A 20,957-nucleotide genomic window follows, 5' to 3' on the forward strand; every position below is an offset into this window, starting at 1 on the left:
GAGAACTCAACACTCTCCAACAGCAGTTGAGCACATGAAAGAATGTTTAAAGCACATTATAGAGAAGCACACCAGATAAGAGATCTTTTAATTTTTGATGGGATGGTGAATTGCCTTTAAAAATAATGCATTTGTCCTTACAGGGCAGTATTCTGATTATTTAAGAAATTAACTGTTTGCATTTATTTTTAAATAGACCAATGAGTTATATGAAAAAGAGGGATTTCTAGAAATACTTCGTATGTTTTCTTCCTTGGCATTCATTTTTAGCATCTAAATTAATTACTTAACTGTATGCTATGTTTCCATTTTTTCTGGTATTTCATATATATATAACAATCTTATAAGAACTTCTAAGGGTGTTGAACTTTTCTCTCATCAAATAATTGTTAAGACATGATCTGGTTTAGTCATTTACAAGGGAACGTTTCATAGTGAGAATACATTAAAATGTCATAACAATTATTTCAAGGAATGTGATATTTGTTCAGTAAATGTCCTATTCTTTTAATTTCTTTAGGATAAATTATTACTCTTAAATCTCATTTTCTCATCTCTACTAGACTAAGGAAGTACTCACTTCTTTCAAGTCAGAACAGGAAATTTACACTTTAATGCCTCTTGCCTATTATGGGACAACACAGAAAACTGTAAACATTATAAGCCATAATTCAGCTTCAAATAAGCATATTTTAAAAAGGTATAAATAGGCTTCAACACTTTTGTATATGGGCCCATTTTAGATGTGAAAATCTCCTTTTCCCTCCTGGATTCCTAAGAAGCTCTCCTGATGGGGTACTCAATTAAATGAATCAGGAATCAAATTTAAAATCATGGGCACAGAATGGGGCTTATGTCTAATGGAAAAGCTAAGGAGAGGCCCAGAAAATCAGAAAGGATGTTATTATTTCCTAAAATGAGCTTCTGGAAGGCTGAGGTTGGTGTTTTGGGTTTGTTTTATTGTTATTTTTTATTTGCGTCTTTGTTTTTCACTATCACAGGCTGGTGGTGATTTAATAGCTGAAAATTAATTATTATAAGCCATTATTGAGACTCACATTTTTGAAAAAGTATTTTGTAAAATCACATTCCTGTGACTAAAGAATTGTCTTATTTTTCAGACTCTTTTCTTCCAAAATATTGTTGTTGTTTTTTTGGTCCTGGACAAAAGTCCCTAAACCTTTGTCCTTTATGTTGAAATATATTGAAATAAAAACTTAAAGGGTTGAGAAGAGCTTTCATTAAAAATCTCCAAGGAGATCAGGAGGGATGGAGCGATGCATATTATCATTCCTCTGTTGTCCTTCACTTAGTTCCTGCAATTAATAGTGTGCAATGCCTTATAAGCTGGCTGAAGCTCTATCACCATCTATGAGGAATAAAAAACCTACCATCTATTGTATATTTATCCATACCAACACTATTTGAGGAGTTGAATTCTCACTTTGGCTCCATCCCTTCTCTTTTGGATTATATCTGTATTATATTTTTAAATAGGTAAAATTAAAAAGAAAATGAATGGATTGTGAACACTAAACCTACATTACCCTTTTAGTAGATTTACTGATCTTTCAAAAGAAGTAATGAGAAGGATTCATGTGGGAACCCATTACACTTAATCTCAGCCCACAGGATGGAGTTCCTGAGAGAGAACCTTTGCAGTGAAGGGCACTGCTAATAAAATGGTTACTTTGAGCCGATACTGGCTTCCTTAAGCTTAAACCTCATTTTCCCCTTTTTTCTCTCTCTGGAGCTACTCTCTCTTGTTTTCTCTGACACTTGCTTTATATCCTCTGTTTCCTTTGCTGCTTTCTTTGGCTTTATGAGCAAATCATGTTGCTTCAAACACGTGTCCCCCACCAGTAATTAACACAGTGCTTTAAGCTTTGGGCATTTAACACAATGCACACCACATAGTGAGAGCTCCGTGTATATTGGTTGAATGAATGAAAGTGTGAGGCACTTTATGAAAGAGGTTGCACATTCACTCTGTGAGACCAGTAACGCGGCGAAGTCATTTACTGTTCTTGGCCCCATAGTGTAACTTTTAAAGCAGTTGCTAAATTATCTAGGGAATGTCATCATTTCACAAGTCCAGTTCTTAAAGGCTTTTACTTTGACTAAGGGCACTGATCAAATACTTCCTAAAAAATGGAAAGCTCATTGAACTTTGCTATTCAAAGTGTCTGCTGGCTCTTATGGCCCTGAAGAGAAAGTCCAATTTCCTTATTTCAACACAGAAGGGCCCTCCAACCATGAGTTCACCTCCCACAACTGAACGAACCCTGGGCTGCCTCAACACTAATTTCCAGTTTCCCGGTGCCTGGGGATCCTTCAGTAACTCCACCTACTCTGCTACTGCAGATGTTCTTTCTCCTTTGCCCGGAAAGACAGTTTTAGATGCAGCTCAAAAGACTTCTCCTTGGTTAAGCTTTTCCACACATCCCCCAGGCTTCCTTAGTGCTCACACTGTTTTGTTATTTGTGCTTCAATAGCACTTCACTCCTGTCTCTGAGCTAGAACTTGGTTTTCTTTCTTTCTTTCTTTCTTTCTTTCTTTCTTTCTTTCTTTCTTTCTTTCTTTCTTTCTTTCTTTCTTTCTCTCTTCTTTCTTTCTTTCTTTCTTTCTTTCTTTCTTTCTTTCTTTCTTTTTTAAAATATATTTTATTGATTTTTTTACAGAGAGGAAGGTAGAGAGATAGAGAGCTAGAAACGTCGATGAGAGAGAAACACTGACCAGCTGCCTCTTACACACCCCCCACTGGGGATGTACCCACAACCAAAGTACATGCCCTTGACTGGAATCGAACCTGGGACCTTTTAGTCCGCAGACCGACACTCTACTGCTGAGCCAAACCGGTTTCGGCTAGAACTTGGCTTTCTTGAAAGTCTCCCCAAGTCCACCTGGAAATCCCCCATGGGCATTCCCAGAGCTGGGCTAGGTAGCGATGCAGCTGATGGTTACTGGGTGAGCTAATGGATGCATGAGGGCTTCCTTCCTTCCTTCTTTGTCCCTGATATTATCTTCCCTCCCCCTCTTTCTCTCTCTCAAAGAAATTAGGGAAGGCAAGGGAAAAGACTATGGAGAAAGACAGTAGGAAAGAATACTTAAAACATACATAAAGGTTTTGGAATGACAAAGAATCGTGTGGACCGCTCTACCACTTATTAGATGTTGAACTTGGGGAAATTACTCCACGGCATAGAGTTCCTCTCACAGATTCAATGTGATAATGCAAGTAAAGCCCATGGTAGGGTGTCTGGCACACAGGTGTGTTTGATAAATGTTATCTGTTAAAGGGCACTGCACTTCCGTTCTTAGCCAGGAGAAATATTTCTTTAAGTGGTATTCACTCCTTCAACAAACTAGGTATCAACGTTTCCTGTAGGTATAGTAACTACCTGGCTTTATTTTAGACACAGACATCTCCTTTGCTCTCTTTCAGAAAACCTCTGCACTCAGAACAAGCAGACATGAGGTCTAGCTTTAGCTTCAAAGCCCTGAAACTACAGGAAAGTTCTTTTCTTTTTGGATAACAGCTGCTCTGTTTTTCTCAGGAATTGAGGAAAATCAAGTGAAGCAAGGTATATATGTGTACTACTGGGAGGTGTAAATTACTCTTGAAGCCATTTATTTATTTATTTATTTATTTATTTATTTATTTATTTATTTATTTATTTCACCCCAACCAAGATTGAGTAAGTACTCTGAGAAGGTTTGGGGAACGTATCCTGCAAACAAAAAGGTAAATGGAATGTTCTCAAAAATGGTGGACTCATGATGAATGAGTCAGCCAAAACCCTGCTGGATGTGGCAATTTGCGTGCCCTCATGTAGGGTCTAGTTCACTTTCTCAAGGGGCTCACATAGGGCCCATCAGCATCCCCAGCCCCCAACAAACAGACATTTGAACCATTCCTCTATAGAAATTCTATGAGAAACAATTTAAAAAATATTTTCTAACATGAAAAACTGGGTGTTAGCATGAGACACTTATTATTAAACTTCCGTAGTTTAAAGATTTTTCTGGTTACAGTATTTTTTCCTAGAGGACAATTTGTTTCAAATATCCTACAATATGGAAATAATAAACATACATTTTCCTTTTACAACCTTTCTTAAACTTATGTAGAATGAGATTTACATTAGTGATGATGTGTGCTTTAATATATCTTTTTAATAAAATAGCTGATATTAATGGTGCTTAAATAAGTGGACATATCAGAAATAGAAATTCTAACTGCTACTAATGAAGAAAATACTAGGTAAATTACTGGAAGACTTGTCTTTAATAGCAATGAAGAAAATAATAGATAAGATATTATTTGACAAAACAGTTATGTCTTCTTTGGTGAAATATTAAATGCATCCAACAATGCACTGAAGACTAAAAATGGGTAAAAATGATTCTAACATCCCATTACTGGGACCTTGGTATTTACTTTCCAATACATATTCTAATAATGTATTTTTAAGTACTAAGAAAAGTGTAGAAACAGTGTTGTTTGGTGATATAGGTTAAAAAAGAAAAATGAGTTGATGACTCCTTGATGAATTCAAGATGACTATGTATCTAAACTGGATCATTTAGTTTTATAAGCACAAGTCATGAATAGAAATCATTCATGATATCCATCCACTATCTTGGTTAAAGTGAAGATTAGGCATTGTAAAGCAGTTCAAAGCATGAATATATACGACTAATTACAATTACATTTTCATACAACAAATTTATTTTAAAAATTAAATATGCTTTTATTGATTTCAGAGAGGGAGTGAGAAAGAGAGAGAATCATTGATTGGCTGACTCCTGCATGCCCCTACTGGGCCTTGAGCCCCATAATTCATCGACACTCAACAACTGAGCCGTACCAGCTGGGCTCATACAATAAATTTAAAAATACAAATGTTAAATTATTCTACTTCCTAGATGACCAAAGTGGATATATGAAGAACACTGAATGACAGCATGCCATGTGTATCACCTTAGTGTCCTTCTTTCCCAAGTAGAACTAGAGGGTGTAGTATTTTACGGGTCAGTGGATGTCAGACTTAGGTGGCATGTTTGTGCCCTGATTTTTAAAAAATATATATTTTATTGATTTTTTTACAGAGAGGAAGGGAGAGAGATAGAGAGCTAGAAACGTTAATGATGTGCCCACAACCAACGTACATGCCCCTAACCGGAATCGAACCTGGGACCTTTCAGTCCGCAGACCTACGCTCTACCACTGAGCCAAACCGGTTTCGCTGTTCCCTGATTCTTGAAATAACGTATCTTATTTAATCTTATGCACATTGACTCTCTTTTCCCTAGTGGAGAGATAAATGAGCATTCCTTTATCTAAGAATTTACTTAAGTGACCAAGGCAAAAGGACTCTGCTATAGACTGAAAGTTGTGTCCCTCCCAAAACTCATATATTGAAACCTTATCCCCAATGTGATGGCACTATTATTGGAGGAGTGTGCTGGGAGGTAATCAGAGCCCTGGGGACTTTTGCTGAGGGCCTGAGGCCATTCAGTAAAAGTTTCAGGGTATACAGAGGCCAGCCACCACCTGGCCGGGGTCTGCAGGCCTTTGTGGTGGGGCAGGTTCTCAAGGAGTCACTTTTGGAGTTAATTAGGCTCATGAAGATTCAGATTTGACCATGTCAGGGGAGGGCTCAGTGCAGGGACAATGGCAGCTGTCCTTCCTGCCCTCACTCTGTACCCACACAGCTTCTCCCACTATAACTCTGGTGCACTCCCCCTCTCCCCAACCTTCCCTTCCTCTTATTCCCCTCCCCACCCCCAACCAGCCCTTGTCCCTTGGCTGGAGCCCAAGGTGAGTGCCTGTGAGTGAGTTTGTGTACTGGCTCTTTAAGAACATCTGTGTTTCCAGCAGCCTCTGTTTCACCCTAAAAGATGGAATTTCCACTGACTTCCACACCCAAATGTTATTTGGGCTCTTCTTCCCAACACTGGTGTTTTAGGCTCAGGAGCCTGGAGTGGGGCTGGGACTCTTGGCTCCTGAGGTGGCATCTCTGTGGCTGAGATATCTCACCAGATTCTCAACTGCCACTGTTGGGTGTGGGGCCAGCCCCTTTTGACATTTCTTCGTCTCCACATGGTTTCTTCTTTATTTCCTTAGATGCAAGACTTCTGCTCTGCTAGTCTGTAGATGCTTATCTGGTTTGACTGCTCTATAATTTGGTTGTGATTTTGATGTCATGGGGGGAGGAGAGCACAGCACCTACTCTGCCATCCTGACTGGACCTCCAAGAAGACCATAGACAAGGGCTGGAGGGACAGTGAGAAAACTGCCATGGAGACTTGAGAAAGGGCGACCTGTCATGCAGGGTAGGGAAGTTTGACAGGACTGCCACCGAGATGATGCGAACAGCACCTCATACACAGGGAATAAATTAAATTTGCCTAAGAATATTTTCAGCAAGAAAAGAGAAAGTGCCGAGAGGTTTCTGTTAGCAGTGTATACGAAGTATAAATACAGAGAGAGGAGCTGTAAAGAGAGAACCACTCATTGCTCCAGAAGAATGTGAAGGAAATGCAAAGAAGCCAGAACTCTAGATTGATAAACAAAAAATACTTCTCACCTCCAGTCTTGCCAAGCAATCAAAGACTACGTAGTTACCTAAGAAATGGCCTTGGCAAACGTTAAATCTAAGGTTCTACCAAATAAAACATGCCCCCAGGGTAAAGATCCCAAATGTGTAGCCACTGACAACAACGTGGAAGAACCTCTGTTTTCAACAGTTTTAAGGGCATTTTCTTGTAGCAACCAGACCCTCAGTCCCAGGTAGGGAAGAAAGAACTCCAAGAAACTGTTACGAACGGCAGATATAACATCGAGGAGATGATACTTGAAAACTGGTGAACGGGGTAGCTGTTTTATGAAACAGCAAAAATAAAAGTAGGAAAACCCTTGTCTGTGGTAAAATGGAAGGTAGAAAGGGCTCCTAATGAATTTGTGTATCTGATGAAAAAGTCTTATAGGGAGAATAAAAACTGTTGACTACTGACTTTTAGTTGTCTGTGATAGTATAAGAGAGAAGTGACTTAGGCTAAAAAAAAAAAAAGGGGGGGGGGTCTTCATTTTCAGGAAAAATTTAGAGAAAATACTTCCAAGCCAAACTTGCTGATGGAAACAGGAACAGTTTCTCATTTCATATTCTTGCACATATATATATATATATGCGCTTTTGTATCTCTTGGATAAATATAACCTGTAGGCATTTTAAACTATATTTTGATCTTATGAATGTCAACCACATTTGCACTTTATTCTTATAAAGATGATATTCCCTTCACTGTTGTGATAAAAAGAGACAAAGGCCTTCCAAACAAAGTCACTCATGCTAAGTCCACATCCTCCAAGTTAGACTTAACTACCTATCCCAGTTGCAGATTCAGCTTCTCCTAAGAATGTACTCCTCCAGGGGGCACTAGTGAGCTAATTTGTCTCATATCTTACTTGCATCTCCACAGGCGTGTTATGGAACAGGGACACAACGCACTCTCTCCCCACCTTTGCCTATGAAAGGCTTCCATTTTGTACAGCTGTTCACAGCTCCTTTCTGTCCACTGCAGAAGAGGCTGCCCAATTAAAAAAATCATTCAATAAGCCAATAAGATCTTTACAGTTCACCCACTTGAAATTTTGTAATTTAACTCTGGCATACCCAGTCCCTAGCACAGTGCCTATCTAGCACACGAAAGCCTCGTCACATATATGGAAGAATATGGTTTGCCATGATGTAAGTGTTAAGAGACATTTTAAGAGAAAAATGTAACCAAGAAGGTAGATATATTTTTTATGTCTAATCTTTTCGCAAAAACATACTATTTCAAAGGAAATAATTAATTTTATAAAGAATTTCTAAATGTTAATTTGCCACACATATCTGGCTGTTTCAAGCTTTTTTTCTGCAAAATTCAGAATCTTTATGTATTTACATTTCATGTGCAATATTAGTAAACTTTTTAACAAGTGCAGTCTTCAACAATTAGCTGCATTATTTCAACCAGGTGCTTCAAGATCAAATACTGAGTATTCTTTTGTCAAGCCTAATTGGATAGTTACTAATGCTGAGGAACAAGTTTCTGCATGAAAAAGAACCTTATTACAATAAAGAAGGGAATTTGGGTCACAGTACCCATTTAAGCACTGTCACTCAGTCATGAACATTCTCATCAACACCAAAAACACTAAGAATTTAGGAAATTCAAACACATCAATGTCAAAAAAGACTACTCAAATTACTGCTTAGATTGTAGGCTACAACAGCAACCTTCCAATGAAGATTTAAACAGAAGAATAGTTCAGTTAAAACAAAAGGTCAAATTGAATAAATGTGTCAATCAAAAGCTGACTATGAAAAGTTCAAGGTCAAAGACTCTTAGTCAAATTCAAATGACATTTTGAAAGGCAGTCAAGACACTTTGCCAGAGTGAACTCATTAATAATAGGCTTTACAATTTCATAAAAGAATTTATCATGCTTAATTTATAAAAAATCAGTACACTTAAATGGAGACTGAAAACCATCTATGATGCCATATACTACTACTGCTCCTCTCTCTTCTTCTGTAACTATATAATACAGCTCTGATATTTCAAAATCATATTTACAGGACTCTCCAAAGTAGTGCATCTTTGAATTGAGACCAATATCAATAACTATATATGCACATATATTTTTCCTAAGGTTTCATATTGATATGTTTTAAACTATTCTTTATCATGAATCTTTGTGTGTGTGTGTGTGTTTGCTGGTTATACAAAATAAGAAATGCTGACCTCTTACCCATTTGTAAAATTATTATTGCTTTTAAAGAGGAAATCTTTATTTAGCTGTAGAGGAACCTTTTATCATATATCAAGATGTTATATATACAACTATATTCTTTGTCATAGAGAAGAATTTTGATTTGAGATAATTTTTTTTGGTTGGAATTCCTTCTGTATAATTTTTTTCCAATTCTAAGAATATTATGAGACTTTGAATTATATTCCATGAATCAAGCAGGTATGCGATATTTAATAGAGAATAATATGATTTTGAAGCTATGAATGATCCTTCCTGAAAAAAGGGTTAATGTTCACTAAAACATTAAAATGATTTCACTGAAGTTACTGAGTGCCACATTAGGAGAGTTGGTTGGCATTCAGTCTTTGAACCTAACATTTTAAATCACAGAACTTTGGAATTAGGTAGGGACATTAAGAATCATCTCCTCTAGCCTCTTCAGTGTGTGGATGAGGGCTCAGGTGAGATGAGTCATTGAGTGTCATACAGCTAAGTAGGGACAAAGCTGAGCCCACACCAAAAACCCTTCATATCTCCTCCCCACCCAATCTATTAACCTTTTACTATATAATGAGGTCACCCAGTGAAATACTTTGATGTTGTATAGTCTCCTGGAAGAAAATATGGCAGCAACAATTTAAATTACAAATAATTTTTTTCTTTTACCCTGCAATCTGTTCCTGGGAATTTATCCCATAGAAATAAAATTGTTGACAGATGAGGGTGCAGATATTTAGAAATGTTTTCTGTAGCATTTTTTCATAAATTTCCCTCCTCCCCAAATAGGAAATCAAGTTAATCTTCTCAATGGGTACATGGCTAAATAGAGGTATAGTCATACCATGGACTAATCATATACCCATTGAAAAGAATGAATTAGAGATATAAAAATAAAGTTTCAAGGTTATTAAATGAGAGAACTGAGATGCAAAAAATGTTTCAGTTTTTAAAAAATAACGACAGAAATTTCCCTGTACATATATAATCTGCCTAAGCTTACAGCAATACTGAGAAAATATAGAAGGACATACATTTGGATATTAACAAGCTTAAGAAGTTGTGGTAAATGCTGTTATAGGAGGGTAGAAGTAGGGGAAAGTGGTCTTAATAAGTGCAGCCTGCATGATATTGTACACTTGTATAACATGTGTCTATTGTGCTTTAAGAGATGCATGAAAATATGATTACAAAGCTTATTGGTGATTATTTTTAGGTAGTATGACTCTAAGGTATCTTCATTCTTTTTCCAGTTTTAGTATATTCAAATGATCTACAATAAGCTTGTATTATTTATTTATTTATTTATTTATTTATTTATTTAAAAATATATTTTATTGAATTTTTACAGAGAGGAAGAGAGGGACAGAGAGTCAGAAACGTCGATGAGAGAGAAACATCGACCAACCACCTCTTGCACACCCCCTACCGGGGATGTGCCCGCAACCCAGGTACATGCTCTTGACCGGAATCGAACCTGGGACCCTTCAGTCCGCAGACCGATGCTCTACCACTGAGCCAAACCAGTTTCGGCAATAAGCTTGTATTATTTATATAAATAGAAAAGAAAATCTACGTACATAATGGTGAACAAATAAAAAGCTGACTTTGGTTTAGAACTCAAAAATATGGTTGCCATGGAGAAAAACTAAGGTAAGTTTTTATCATCAACTGTATTTATTATAAACTAATCAGCTTGCATGGCTAAAATAACCTATTAATTCATTTCAGTATGGAATATCCAGTATATTTCATGTTTGTTTTTAATATATCCAGAATCTATTTTTATTCATTTATTAATAAACATATCATATCTGCTTTTGTTTCTATCAAAATATAACTAAAGCACAGAAATCACTAGAACCAATTTTTGGAAGAGACATTTAACATGGATTACCTTAGATCAATAAATAGATAAGCTAGAAAATATCATGTCTTCAGAATGTGTTATTTTTCAGAAACCAATTAAATGAGAATTTTAAATTTTCTTCATTAATATATTTTTTCTAACTGTTAATTATCTATTAACAAGTAAAGTGATTAAAATATCCTAAGATTTTTTTGGGGGGAAAGAACATAAACTTTATAAATGAAAAAAAAAATGACTCTATAATCAGATCAAGGGCTTTGACTATCTTCACCTAATCAATTAAAAGGGGTCAATTCAGATAGTGATTAGTTAGTTCAGTCCATGCAGTTCACATAGTTTGTGTTGCTAGTGACAGTCCATGTTGAATTTTAGTGTTATGCAAGTTATTTTTCCCAATGCTCATTTTATCCCATATATACGTACCTGTACATGCATAATCTAGCTTTAGTTTGTCTTAAAAGTAATACCACAACTGCAGTTAAGGATCATTTGATGCTGATAATTGTTTAAATTGTGTGGTAGGGGTGTTGAAGTAATGACCCCAAAGTTTTTTATGCCTTCCTGGATCCGCCTTTGGGTAAGTCCTTCCCACACTCACTGTGCCATAATAAATGATTACATTGGTCATTGAGACATTAGCAAACATAGAACAAATATATATTTTCAAAATTGGGTATGTACTGGAGATTGTTATTTTGGAACCCAGTGAAAACCACGTGGCAGAGCCTAGAGCAGTGGTCGGCAAACTCTTTAGTCAACAGAACCAAATATCAACAGTACAGCTATTGAAATTTCTTTTGAGAGCCAAATTTTTAAAACTTAAACTTCTTCTAACGCCACTTCTTCAAAATAGACTCGCCCAGGCCGTGATATTTTGTGGAAGGGCCACACTCAAAGGGCCAAAGAGCCGCATGTGGCTCGCAAGCCGCAGTTTGCCGACCCCAGGCCTAGAGGAGCCTGCTGTCGGGTGAAAGACCACTTAGGGCAGAGACAGCATCCTAGCTGCCACCTCCCAAACAGCTCCTATTAACCTCAGATGCATTAATGAGTCCAATATAAGCCAGGAGAAAAAACAACCGAGCCCAACTATAATTACTGGCTCATCAAATTGGGTCATGAATTTTGTGCCGTTTGCTTTGCATTATAAGCTAACTCAAACAGCAATTAGAACCACGACTGACTGAGAAATTTGTGGATTCTGGAATGAAGGTTACGAGTTAGAAAGATATATAAAAAAAATTGGACAGGAATTTGCAACACTGGCCATAATACTCTGCAGTTCCTGCCAGGAGGAAGGCTCTCTAACTTTTGCATCTAGTATGGCCTCATGACTTGCTTTTACAAGTAGAATATGACAGGAGTGACATAAAGCAAGTTTGAGCCTTAGCCTAAGGGACCGTGATGCTTCTGCTCTTGGATCTTGGACTCCTGAGACATCCACGTGAACAAGTCTGACTAGCCTGATGGATGATGAGAAACGCGTGGCCCATTTGCCCCTGCCGCCCCTGACACTAGCCAGCCATTAGTGCCGCAAAGCTGGTTGGCAACTGACTAAAGATGCATGAGTGAGACCAGCAGATAAACTCCAGAGGAGTTCAGCCCAATTTGTCACCCCAAGGGGTTATAAACTACCCAAGTGATAGTTTGAGGCACAAAGTTTTGTTTTATAACAAAAATTGATACAGACTATGTTTAACAGTCAATACTACATAATAGTTAGAAAAACTACTGCTAAGATCCTTTCTTTCAGTGATTCATTGGCAAAAAGAGATGTGCAAAAGGAAAGGGTATTCATTGATCCTAAAATGTAAAAGGTCCTCCTCTCTCAAGATATTTACATCTCAACATCTTAATTATAAAAACAAGACAACAATGGATTATTCCAGTTAGAATTTTGTTATGAAACTAAATGTGGTTGGAAACAGCAATGTCAAGTCCCCAAAAAGTTAGCAAAAAAAAAAAAAAAAAAAAGATGCTTTATTATTCTGCCTGATTCTTCTTAAAGGTAAATGGAAACATTCTTACTGAAATGCCTGCATCACTAACACTAAAGTTGCTCTAAGAACCGGAGAACCGTTACTGTTCAGAATCATCACTGATGTGACGGGCGTGGTGAGCAAAGCATGTGGAGGGCCCTGTCAGGAAGAGCTGATGGCTTCTCAGTAATTCTTACTACTTAAATGACAGGCAATGGCCATGAAGTGCAAGTTTCAGAAATGCTTTTAGGAAAGACTGTTACTATATTTAATAAGTCACTGAAAACAAACTGTATCTATATGCTATATTTATTTGTGAGGCTATCAGTGTTAAAGAGGATAAAATATAGCATTTTATAGTTCCAAATAAGCTTATTGATATGAAAACCTTAAACTATTTAGTACAACGTTGTGTATCTTCACAATTAATGAATTCTAAATTATTTTAACCAATTGGCTTCAAAATAGTTAATTATTTTGATTTTACAGATATCTAGGTGTAGAATTAAAAAATTAGTTTTGATTTTTAGGGTATTTAAACAACTATCATAATTACCTTACCTTATACTAGTTGACTAGTTGACCTTTGGTAATTAACTTAGTTGAATTCAATTGAACATTAATTTCAAGAACATTAAGTCTAAGAACATTATTTCTGTGAATGACATATTTCGTTAATAATTGAAATTTTTCCTGCAGAGTTATCTTCTCTCAACAGTATAATGTCTCAATACTATGATACTTATCACATTAAACAGTTATTTAAAGGTCTGTCTAGATTAAGAATTCTAGAAAGGAGAGATCATGCTTTATTCAACCATATATTTTTTTGCTCTGATAATGTACTACACACATTACAGGTGACCATTAACTTTTTGGAAAATGATGTGTTAAAAAATTATCTGATATCCATATATTGCATTTTTTGTTTATGTGGTAGTTTAGCATCTGGGCAAGGAAATGAGAAAGTGTCTATAAGTAATAGTATAGATTTCTTCTTGTTTATATAATAATTAATTTAACAAATACTTTATTTAACAAAAAATCTTCCGGGCATGATTCTGGGTTCTAGCAATACCTACCAACATAGGTGTGGTTCTTATTCTTAAAAATATATAATGTAATAAAGGAATAAATATGGAAGAAGACAGAAATTTTGATTTTAGCCCATTTTCCTTAAATGGGTTGTATTCTTAGAACTGCTTCTAGACTAATAAGCAGTGTTCTGGAAAAAAAAAAATCACACACTGCTTCTCAGGGAATTATCTTAATGACCCTGGATATTGAATCTTAACATTATAATATAAATTTCTTTTTTATGTACCCAATAGAAAGCTTTAAGTAACATGTAAATTTATGTAAAACACATATACTTATGCTTAGCAACATGTAATTTATCCCTGGATTTCGTTTTGAAAAATCTGTCAGGTTTACTTTTGTTGGAAATATGTAACTTGCTATAATTGGAGCCAAGCATAATCGTGGTCATTTACTTAACTTTAACAGGTGATATGAGAAGATTTCTTTAAAATAGAATTACTATAACAAATAGATGAGGTTTGCTTTCACTCTAAAATCACCAATTGTTATTGGAATCAGATAGACAAAACCTCAATCTTTTTCATACTTTCCTCATGCCCAGTCTCTACGTAGAATGTCTTTCTCCCTTCTGCATCCTCTCTCTTTATTTATTTTTCTTTAAGAATAGGCTTAGGCATTATTTGGTTTAAGAAGCATACTGCTCCTACAGTTTGAATGATGTGTAACTTAACTTGAACTGAGTTCCCTAAACATACTTCTTCCACTGATCTTGCCACTTATCCATTTATAAGTCTGTTCCTCGATGAGATGAAGAAGGCAGCACTCTACCTCAGTTGTATTCATACACCCTTCACAGAGGGTGGAGTTGATTACTACAAAACCCCCAGTCCTGGGCAGCTGCCTCATGGGTAGGGGCTCAATGTGATATATTCAGAGTTCATCTAACTTAGGTTGACAAATACTCTACAGAGACATTAATTATTCATTAAAGGAAGTAGCCTCTTGTTTTCCAAATTCCCTAAAGTGAGGTTTTCTACTTCTCTTCTATAACATGTATCAGATGAAGAAAGAAAGTGAATCATAATAGCCCAATAGTTATTTATAAAATCACCTCTTCCTCCTTTTCTAAGAGAGAAAATGTATCTGAGAGGCTACCTACTGAGTTATTAATTCCAGGCTCCTAGAGTCGCTTTTCTATTATAATGTGATAAAAAACAGTACAGGAAAGAAACTAGAGGATTTTGAAAAGCAAAAGCGAAAGACATCATAACACTTAGGCACTCTTTAGAATTTAATACAAAACAGATGCAGAAGAGAAATTGCAAAATAAAGGTAGACTTTCAAAGATGTCTTGAAAATAACAGCCTATCAAAAACCTTGCTCTTTGAAAATCACTTTCGGAAATAACATAGGAGTCGGTCTAAAACACAATGCTTACATATCAATAGTACTTCAAAATGTAAAACTGAAGCATGTTTGCTTATAAAAATCCTAACCTTATGTGGTATTAGAGAATAAGGACAGCATTTTATACACCAAGGTTTTCTTTCAAACACTAAAAAAAAAAAAAAAAAAAAAAAAAAAAAAAAAAAAAATCTTCTTTTATATATTATTCCCACAAGGTAAAAAAAAAAAAAAATTCTAGTATTAAGGGCTTTATTATACTATGCATTTCATCACTTTGCAGGTTAAATTATATCCCCTGAATACAAAGATATATGTATAAGGAATTCTTTTTAAATAACAGGAAACCAATAAAATATATCAGCATTGCTTCAATATGATAACTAGAATCCATTTTACATTTTTTAAATTAAATCTCCTATTAATATTTCCAGAGAAAATAATTATTTTAAGCACAACATCAAAAATATTTAAATTTCATGTAAAGCAAAATGAATAAAACTCCTGATCACAGGCATTCTATATTATTCAAATAGGTGTTGGAATCATTCCTGGATTTAAAAAGCTAATTAGGCATAAGTGTCAACATTTTTTTCTAAGTGTTCTATTCTATATGGCTAGTTTTTAGTTCATATATTCTTACCTTCACGTATGCCTTTAGCAACTCTACAAATATTGATTTGGTATTTAATGTGGACCAAATACTGTGTTGAGTTGAGAAAAATAAGCATATTCACAATTTCTAAAAATGTAAAGACTAGAAAGAAAAGCAATACTTTTGGTAGAATTTGATACTTGCTCTGGGGAGGGATGGGGAAGGAATAAAGGAAGCCCTGGGTGGGGAAAAGGACAGAATCTGAAACCCTACCTACCAGCTATTTAAACTTGAAAACTGAATTGCATGGCCGAACACTCAAGTGGAACCAACAATGCCGTAAGTGAAATACTGGGTAAGAAAGATACAATGTTAGATGCCTCAAACTTGGAAACAATGTTTTCTTCAGAAGAAAGGGTGAGCCCTCTGCACTCTACATTCCTTGCTTTGTCTTCAGCAGAAAAAAGCAATGTTACATTGCCACTCGTGTCCACTTAGAGACATTTCCCTCAAAGACTAAAATGGGAAGATGATAGCAAGAGAATCAAACACTATAAAACGAAACCATTATAGCTGCCAGAAGAGTGAGCTTTAAATAATGGAAAACACACCCCCAGAACATCTGAAGAAGCAAGTGTAGTAGATATTTTGAGATGTTTTTCAATTCATTCTCAGTAACTTTTATGGGAGGATTTTTAAAGACAATTTGTTGCCCTAGCTGGTTTGGCTCAGGGGATAGAGCATTGGCTAGAGGACTGAGGGGTTCCAGGTTTGATTCCGGTCAAGGGCACATGCCCCGGTTGTGGGCTTGATCCCCACTGGGATGGGGAGGGGGGTCATGCAGGAGGCAGCCAATCAATGATTCTCTTTCATCATTGATGTTTCTATCTCTCTCTCTGAAATCAATAAAAAAAAATATGTAAAGACAACAATTTGTTGACTTGAAGTTACAGAATATATAATTTTAATGTTTTAATAATGATAAGTGAAGTAAGGTAAAAATAGGTTGCACTTTCCAGCTAAGAGGTGAGGCTGCAGAGAAGAAGCAATCTCTTTATGTCTCTGTTTTTCAAAATGGCATAGTGAAGAGTTACAGCTAGTTTTAATCTGTCTTTGCTTTGAAACGTCAAACCAGATTTGGAATATCATTTATGGCTGTGAAATCTTAAACTCAATGAAGCTTCAACAATGGTTGTGTGGTTATTGTGTCTGTGTTGCTCAGAACCCCAACTGTGGGGCCCTTCACCCATTTTCCTTCCTGGGACTCAGTTTCTTCATTTATATATAATTTGTCTGGCTTACAATGTTAGTGTGGATATCAAATGAAACAATAGGTATGAGAGACAAAGGGCAAAAGTTCTCTTCATGATGTAAAGTTCTATTAACATTATTTTAGCCTAGGTCTTAATTGAATAATGAAACTTTCAAATTTATTCTGAGTTGACTAAGTGTTGAAGAGTCTGATTTGTGTAGGGTTGATTTTAAAAATACATATAACAGAAACATATTTTTGGCAAAGGATATATTTGTTCATAATAGTCATTTATAAATATTAGTAGAAAAGAAGTTATATAATGTAAATGTAACCATGTAATCATAGTATAAACTTTATAGGTGCAAGTGATTTTGATGAATATATGAAAATATTTCTAGCAATGAAAATAACCTACAAATTCTACAATGGAAAAGGATATTTATCTAAGATGTTCATAAGATGAGATAATTTTACATTAAACTTATTGAGAAAGTAGGAAATTTAAAATGTCACCTTCCTAAATAGTTCTGTATCTGCTCTATGTTTGATAAAAGATATTGAGAGACAACTCTCATTGGCTGAGAACTGAGAAAGGGACTCTGCTGAGACCTGTTTTAGTGGTTTCGATGGGGGAAGGGCCTTAGTTTTAAAAGGGGATTTTGGGTGATACACAGTGGAATCTGCTACAGTGGCCAATGGTGTCCCCAGTTAAAACTGACATCACCATTATTCTTCCTAATTTAATTCATTTGAATGGATCCACAAATCAATATGAATAATAAAAGGGAGAAGAGTATAAGAATATAAGAGGGAGATAGAAATATTTTAAGAAAAATATCAAGATTTGAATAGAGGCTTCTTAAGAAATAAACAAAGCAAACACTGTGGATAAAATTGCAATATTGAGAAAAGATGAGTATTTTTAAGCTATGAAAATAATTTAGATACTCATTTTAGTAAATTCACTTGAACATTTGATAAAAGTGGAAGGCTACAATGTTATAATTTAAAAAGTGGGCTTGACATTATGCATTTATTTACTCATTCTAAATGGTGTGGTACATACATAATTTATAAAAATGTGTGGTCTTAAGTAAGTCTGTCAGATTGGAACAAGGAAGTAATTCTGGAGTCAATATCTATTCTTCAACGTACACTTGCAAGATAGCTGGTAGAATGTCAGAATAATATTGAACAAGTTTAATGGAAATTCTGAACTGAAACTCAAGATAGTTGGAGTGTTATTTTACATGAAAATATTTATTAGAAGTTCGCTATACATATTAGAAGGAATAACAAGTCCAAGAAAATAAGTCACTATTGAAAATGACTGCATTAGGGAAGAATCTGGTTTAATAAATATCACTGAAGTAAATCTGATTGACTTCATGATCAAGCTTAAAAACATTTCATAGAAACTATTAACTTTCATATTGCTCATAATGCTATGTAAGTATATTATAAAGATAAAACATCTATCAAAAGCGGAGCTTCTAAATGAATAAAAAAAACTTGGTATCCCTACCATATTAAGAACCATAACCAGAAGGCTTGTTTTAGTGGATGATATTTAAATAAAGTGAGGCCTGTGTGACTTGGATGGCTAAGCCTACCTTTTTATATGTGACTAGAGGACTGGTGCACGAATTCGTGCACAAGTGGGGTCTGGCTGGCCCACTCTGATTGGTCCTGATCAGGCTAGGCCAGCTGGGGGAGGAGGGGATGCAGGCGGTTGGCCTACCCCATTCCTGATCTGGGTGGAGGGGCAGAGCTGGCCAGGGTGAGTTGGCCAGCTACCCTGCCCCATGGTCAAATTCCCAGTCAAACTCCTGGTCAAACTCCTGGTCAAGGGGACAATTTGCATATTACTATTATATAGGATAGCTTCAGAGGCATTACTTGATTTTGCTGCATTGACAAAAAGTGAAGCGGAGTCTTCAAATTTTGCTTTTTGAGACCATTTGCCAATTAGAGTAAAAAGGGAAGTGTCTAATCAGCATGGTGTTTCTGTCCAGCTGTGATCTTGAGTCATTGTAGTCCACAGATCACTCAGATGACAGCCCCAGAAATTAAGGAAGGGTCTGGCAATAACAGTCTCAGATGTCATCTAAGGCAGTTTCAAAGTGTGCTCAACTGAACATCCAATTTTGTGTAAAAAGCAAAGAAATAGACTATTTTATAGTAAAAAGTTTTAACAGAATTTTATGCAGCATTTAATTATATGAAAACCTCTGAAATAATGCAGTATTAACAGCATTGCTTTATGACAAAAAATGCTTTATGAACAGTATTGCTATATTTTTGGGGGGAGGTAGATATTTGGTTGATGCATTTGCCACTCTGTAGTGTCAATGTGCTTAAAAGGTATACCCTCCTTTCTCTTTTGAATAACCCACATCAATCACCCACTGGTAGGTCATGTCTCAAGGCAGTTAATCTAGAGAAGGCTCAGAGGCACACTACTCTCCCTGCGTAAGTCCCTGAATTATGTTTGACTTCCTTACTCTGCTGGGCCAGTCTGGAGCCCCACTAAGGTCTCATCAATTCATCAATGTTTCTCCTTTGAAACTCACAGATCACCCCATTTGCTTCTCCTCTGTACCCTGTCCTGCCCCTCTTATTCCTAGAGTCTTCAATTGGCTTTTCAAACAGAAGGTATCCACAAATCCAGAGGCCCTCCCAAATTTCCCTTCTATACAAAATTTTCATTTCTTCTCCTAAAACACATGGAGCCATCCAGAATCCCATCAGTATTTGAGGAAACTGGGAAAAGAGTGATAGGCAATTTCTTTTACATCTTATGTTTTTGAAGTTTTCCATTTTTTTTAGCACATAGATATTTCTACTAATTATTTTAAATACACTGAAAATGGTAAGTCCTACATTACCAAAATATTTTCTCACATCTCAATACGCTAATTTGATTTAATTTTCATTCTGTAGTTTACTATCACTATCCATAATTCAGAGCCTAATTTTAACATGGGTTGTAACAGTATGGGTTAGCAGGGAGTAAAAAGTAAATTTTGTACTTCTCAAGGGCAAGAACAGCATATATGTAAAAAGGAATACAACAGGTACTATTAACTGCCAACTTTATGGAAGGGATTACAAGGTATTCATCTATACAAATAAATGACATTAAACCAAAGTGGTAATGTCTAATAGACAAAAACAAGAATTCATATAATTTGATCAGGACCATTGATTTCTCTATTGGTATTTTAAAATAAAGTGAGGACCCACTTATATAAAGAAAAATCAACATTCATTTTAGATATATTTTTTATATTATGTATCTGCTCACTTAAAATGAAGGTTTACAGATAATCCTGAGAAGCTATATCTTTGAGGGTAAAAATTATCCTTTCAAATGTAATATTTTTGAATCACATTTTTTTTTCTGGTTCTCTTTGTGACAATGGTGGCCTAAATTTATTTACAATCTTAAAAAATTTATCAACTCAAGGTAAAAGAAAAAAGGAAACACGAATTAGAGGAAAATGAGTTTAATTTAATATGATCTAAATATTTTGTAAATGAGATATGAATAATGATGTTGGTAATGGTTTCTGATTTATATACTAGTGTTACCCGTTTATTGCAAAATAAACCAGGATAAAAGGGATAATTTGGAAGAAAATGTTTAATTTTGGTTACACTGGCAAATATAACAAAGAGAATTCATATTTCATCATTACAATATAAATTTATCAAATTCTAGAGTGAGAAAAAATCATAGAAATTATCTGGTCCAACTGTTTCACTTTATGAGATTAATGCACAAATAGGCCAAGTTACTGACTGGCTTTTGGTTAAACAGCTGATTAGAGATTAAACTGGAAATTGATCCAGAAAATTCCTGACTTTGGATATAGGACTTTTCACTGTATTACATTACATTTATAATAAAAAGCAATCCAAACTGAGTTTTATCTGTTTGGGCTCATTATAGCTGTGGTTTTCCGGTGCTTCCCAAAGTATTCATAGAAAAATAAGCTGATGTCAATAAG

At 35.5% G+C, this 20,957-nt stretch overlaps 1 protein-coding gene across 5 annotated transcripts in view; it reads right to left on the reverse strand.

Moving 5' to 3' along the window:
* The window catches only part of CNTN5 (contactin 5), a 917,150-nt gene that overhangs the window by 102,189 nt on the left and 794,004 nt on the right, over positions 1 to 20,957 (reverse strand). The gene's annotated exons all lie outside the window — the stretch shown is intronic.

Source organism: Pipistrellus hanaki, assembly GCF_964339955.1.
Source record: "Pipistrellus hanaki genome assembly, chromosome: 9".
In the NCBI taxonomy this organism is placed as follows: domain Eukaryota; kingdom Metazoa; phylum Chordata; class Mammalia; order Chiroptera; family Vespertilionidae; genus Pipistrellus; species Pipistrellus hanaki.